Source organism: Heterodontus francisci, unplaced genomic scaffold (assembly GCF_036365525.1).
Source record: "Heterodontus francisci isolate sHetFra1 unplaced genomic scaffold, sHetFra1.hap1 HAP1_SCAFFOLD_278, whole genome shotgun sequence".
Classification (NCBI taxonomy): Eukaryota; Metazoa; Chordata; class Chondrichthyes; order Heterodontiformes; family Heterodontidae; genus Heterodontus; species Heterodontus francisci.
This window is the reverse complement of record NW_027141343.1, coordinates 274,221-279,755: the sequence shown is the minus strand read 5'-3', so window position 1 is coordinate 279,755 and position 5,535 is coordinate 274,221. Positions and strand designations below refer to the sequence as shown.

The following is a 5,535-nucleotide window of genomic DNA, read 5'->3' as shown; positions in this document are numbered from 1 at the left end:
CCATTGAGGTCAGACTTCCCACATCCTTTTAAAATAATAGTACAACGTTCGCAGAGCTCCAATCCTCCGGCACCTCCCCCATATCCAGTGAGGATTTGAAGATGATCCTCAGCGCATCCACTATTTACTCCCTGGCTTCCTTTAACAACCTCAGATGCAAACCATCCGGCCCTGGTGATTTATTCATTTTGAAGGATGTCAGACTCTCTAGTACTTCCACTCTCATTATGCTTATCGTATCTAATATTTCACACTCCTCTTCTTTTACTACAATGTCTGCATCATCCCTCTCCTTTGTGAAGGCAGAGACAAAAAACTCATTAAGAACCCCGCCCACATCTTCTGGATCCACACAGAAGTTCCCTTGTACATCTCTGATAGGCCATACCCTTTCCTTAGTTATCCTCTTGCTCTTAATGGACTGATAAAACATCTTTGGGGTTTCCTTCAAGTAGTTGTATCCAGTCCACATCCACCAAATCACCTCTCAGTTTTGTAAAATTTGCCTTCCCCCAATTTAGAACTTTTACTTTTCGAGCTGCCCTGCCATTACTTAGCTTTACAAACTCATTATTGCTCGTGTAATAAGTGTAATAAGTAGAATAATTTACCAGTTACTCACCGATCAGCTTCTTCCCCTATACCATGGAGGCTGAAAAGGCAGAAGAGACCAAAGAGCACCTCCTTCCCCCAGTCAGTGAAGTCCCTCACACATCAACTCACAGCTTTACACTCTGTCCAAACAGCACTTTCTAATTAGTAATTATTCATAAATTACACTAACTAAAACATTAGTAACCTGACCAATTACAAGGTAGCTATTTGAGGGTTTTTAAACAAAAAGCTTTTTTCCCTATCCCAAAGGCTCTTTTCAGATCCACCCACAGTATCTGAAAGGGCTGATTACTGTCTGAAGTCTGCTGTACCCACACCTCTGTCTATCCCTCTTCATCTAGAACAACCAGCATCATCTTCCATTCCTTTCACCATCATGTGTTTAACTCGCTTCTCCTTATGGACAGTCAGATATCAATGTAATAATGAAATGATCTGTGTCAGTGCTGGCCATTTCCCTGTCCTGATTTCAGACCCTACTCTGGACACTTGTTTCCCATTCCAGGACCTTCTTGTATTAATATTCAGCACCACCTGTCAGTCAGAAACTTGTCTCAATGAACCGATCCTTTTACTGAACTTCCAACTGCTGCTGTCTATTTCTCGAGGGAAAGAGCTGCTCACTGTATAAGGATGTGAGGGGAATGTAACCCGGCTGCTGGTGAGACGGTCCCGTCTTCTCAATCAAAAGCCTTTTATTTTACTACAGTGATTCCCAGATTCCCAGCTGGTCTGTTGAGGATTTTGTTTTCACAGAAATATCTTGTTAAATACAAATCTGATTCCAACATGTCAGTAACAGGACAGAATGGGAACCTTTTAAAAGGATAAAGCAACTATTTCAGTGGCTTCTCACTGTCCACCTGAAGCCTGTGTGAAGGGGAATTACCAATAGTCTGTAATTTATTACCTCCACACCGAGTTTGAGTTATTTGTCGCGTGAAAGATTGCTGAACGGAGTCTTTTACTGTCAGTTACGGATGAGAAGTTGACAAAAATTGGCAAAATAAAGCTGTTCATAAAATAGCACCAGCAATTTGAGTCTGTAAAAGCAAAATTGTGTTTTAAAAGTTTATTTAAACCGCTACGGGAAAATAGATTTTTATGTACTTTTCCAGTCGATCACTTCTTTTCCACAGTGAAATTGGCGGCTTTCACAAATTCAAATATTCTGCCAGGTTGACAGGTTCAACCAATGATTTTTTGTATTTTGTGCTTCGAGATTCTCTGATTGAATCATTCATGTAAGCTAATGGCTGTGTGGCCTAATGGATAAGGCGTCTGACTTCGGTATATTCTATGATGTTATCAGAAGATTGCAGGTTCGAGTCCTGCTACGGTCATTTTGACCAAAAGGGATTATGCAGGGATTTGGGGATTGAGTCGGGGACTGAACAGATTGGAAACCCGACATGGACTCAATGGGGCGAATGGCCTCCTCATGTGCTGTCACTGACTTTATGAGAAGAGGGTGACCAATCAGAAGTGGGCTGGGGTGACAGCGGGTTCAAACTGCAGGAATTCCTGGTCCCTGAATGACTGAGCTGAAACTGCTCATTTTCACTGCAGGAAACACCGTCTCGGGGGAAATAACATCACAAATAATTCCATTTGACTAATTATTCAATTATAAAACAATGTGAAGGTGAGATGTGACTTTTCACTGTGAGGGGAGAATCCGCCATCTGGGTAAATCAGCAACTTTATAACATCGTCTGTACGTTTAGAAAAGAAACGATGAAAACTCTCCCCATAACCCTGGTGTGGTGGAAAGGCTCAATTCAGAGATTGGAAGATAACGAGAGCACAACATAAATCATTAACTGATATTTCCGGCATAAAACACACCCCAGCTCCCGTTCCCATGTCACTGCTGTCCCTATGAGGCGGTGGGTGACTCTGAAAAGAGACTTTGTTTTGTGTTTCTGCAGGAAAACCACAAAGATCCTCCCAGGCAGTGAAACTCATCTTCCCAGAATCTCCATACCAGATTGAAACAGAAAACACAAAGACAGTGAGAAAGTTCCAGAGAGTTACTGAGCATTAAAACCAATGAAATAAACCAATTCTAGAGAGATGTTGGTGCAATTTTTTCAGAGCGATTGTGGGTGGCTCTTAAAAGAGCCGTTGTGTTTCGAGTGTTTTCACTACAAAGAACAAAGAACAAAGATAATTACAGCACAGGAACAGGCCCTTCGGCCCTCCAAGCCTGCGCCGATCCAGATCCTCTCTCTAAACATGTCGCCTATTTTCTAAGCTTCTGTATCTCTTTTCTTCCTGCCCATTCATGTATCTGTCTAGATACATCTTAAAAGACTCCATCGTGCCCGCATCTACCACCTCCGCTGGCAATGCGTTCCAGGTGCCCACCACCCTCTGCGTAAAGAACTTTCCACGCATATCCCCCCTAAACTTTTCCCCTTTCACTTTGAACTCGTGTCCTCTAGTAATTGAAACCCCCACTCTGGGAAAAAGCTTCTTGCTATCCACCCTGTCTATACCTCTCATGATTTTGTACACCTCAATCAGGTCCCCCCTCAACCTCCGTCTTTCTAATGAAAATAATCCTAATCTACTCAACCTCTCTTCATAGCTAGCGCCCTTCATACCAGGCAACATCCTGGTGAACCTCCTCTGCACCCTTTCCAAAGCATCCACATCCTTTTGATAATGTGGCGACCAGAACTGTACGCAGTATTCCAAATGTGGCCGAACCAAAGTCCTATACAACTGTAACATGACCTGCCAACTCTTGTACTCAATGCCCCGTCCGATGAAGGAAAGCATGCCGTATGCCTTCTTGACCACTCTATTTACCTGCGTTGCCACCTTCAGGGAACAGTGGACCTGAACACCCAAATCTCTCTGGACATCAATTTTCCCCAGGACTTTTCCATTTACATGGTGGAGTTTTACTTGGAGTTGATGTACTTGGTCACTCACTTTGTCCCTTCTCACATTCCGAGCGCTTTGTTGGGTGGAAATATTTATTCAGGCAGTTTCAACAGCTCAGAGCCGACATTGAGTCAGAAACCAGAAATGGGAGTACGGGACACAGACAAGGAATTTATGCTGGACCTTTAGAAATCTCACTGGTTATAGGCCTCAGTTAGAGCGTTGTGTCTAATTCCATGCTCCACACTTTAGCAGGAATGTCAAGGCCTTAGAAAGGGTGCAGAGGAGATTTACTGGAATGGTATCAGAAATGCAGGAATTCAGCTAATGTGGAAAGTATAGGGGTCTGGGGTGTGTGAAGCTGGGGTCCTTCTTCTCAGAGCAGAATGGCAGTTAATAGTTGTGTTCAACATTGTGAAGTGTTTTTATAAGAATAAAGAAGTTTGACTGCAATTAGACAGAGCCTTGGTGAGATCACACATTATGGGTGGCACAGTGGCGCAGTGGTTAGCACTGCAGTCTCACATCTCCAGCAACCCGGGTTCAATTCTGGGTACTGCCTAGGTGGAGTTTGCAAGTTCTCCCTGTGTCTGTGAGGGTTTTCTCTAGGTGCTCCGGTTTCTTCCCACAAGCCGAAAGACTTGTTGGTAGGTAAATTGGCCATGATAAATTGTCCCTGGTTTAGGTAGGTGGGAGGGAAATATAGGGTCGGTGGGGATGTGGTAGGAATATGGGATTAGTGTAGGATTAGTATAAATGGGTGGTTGTTGGTCGGCACAGACTCGGTGGGCCGAAGGGCCTTTTTCAGTGCTGTATCTCTCTGTGACTCTAGAGATGTGGATGCTCGTTGGGTATATCCAAGAGAGAGATCGGTAGGTTTTTGGATACTAAGGGAATCAAGGGATCTGTGCTAGTGTGGTCAGATGGAGTTGATAGAATCATAGAATCATAGAAAATACAGCACAGAACAGGCCCTTCGGCCCACGATGTTGTGCCGATCCTTTGTCCTCTGTCAAGGACAATTTAATCTATACCCCATCATTCTCCTTTATCCATATACCTATCCAAAAGCCTTTTGAAAGTCCCTAAAGTTTCTGACTCAACAACTTCCCCGGGCAAGGCATTCCATGCCTCGACCACTCTCTGGGTAAAGAACCTTCCCCTGACATCCCCCTTATATCTCCCACCCTTCACCTTAAATTTATGACCCCTTGTAACGCTTTGCTCCACCCGGGGAAAAAGTTTCTGACTGTCTACCCTATCTATTCCCCTGATCATCTTATAAACCTCTATCATGTCACCCCTCATCCTTCTCCTTTCTAATGAGAAGAGGCCTAGAATGTTCAGCCTTTCCTCGTAAGACTTATTCTCCATTCCAGGCAACATCCTGGTAAATCTCCTCTGCACCCTCTCCAAGGCTTCCACATCCTTCCTAAAATGAGGCGACCAGAACTGCACACAGTACTCCAAATGAGGCCTTACCAAGGTCCTGTACAGCTGCATCATCACCTCACGGCTCTTAAATTCAATCCCTCTGCTAATGAACGCTAATAGGAGATCAGCTGTGATCTTATTGAATGGCAGAGCTATTTCGATGGGCCGAATGGCCCACTCATATTTTTTATGTAACGTTCCATTCCTCTCAGGGAATATTTTATTTTCAAAAAGAGAAATACTGCACACACTGGAAATCTGAATAATAACAGAAGATTCTGGAAACACTCAGCAGTTCCAGCAGTATCTGTGGAGAGAGGAAGGTAGGAGCAATGTTTCAGGTCTATAGAAGGGTCACAGAACTGGACCACTAACCCGAGCTTCTCTTCTCCACAGTTGTTTCCGGACTGGCTGAGTGTTTTCAGTATTTTAGGCTTTTTCTTTCTGTATTTCATCCTTTTCCCACTTGACTATTTGCTGTGAAACTTTCAGCGTTGTGCTCAATTCTTTGTGTCGTTGTGTTTCCTTTATTTGAAGTAATGTAAATAGTTTCCTGAAATGAATTTACCAAATTGTTGGGCTAATTGTTCC

The 5,535-nt window shown here is 43.6% G+C and overlaps 1 non-coding gene across 1 annotated transcript; it reads left to right on the top strand.

Moving 5' to 3' along the window:
• Positions 1-1,869: 1,869 nt before the first annotated feature.
• On the top strand, positions 1,870-1,958 carry trnar-ucg (transfer RNA arginine (anticodon UCG)). The gene is given in 2 exon segments: positions 1,870-1,906; positions 1,923-1,958. It is a non-coding gene; the product is annotated as a tRNA-Arg (tRNA).
• Positions 1,959-5,535: the final 3,577 nt, after the last annotated feature.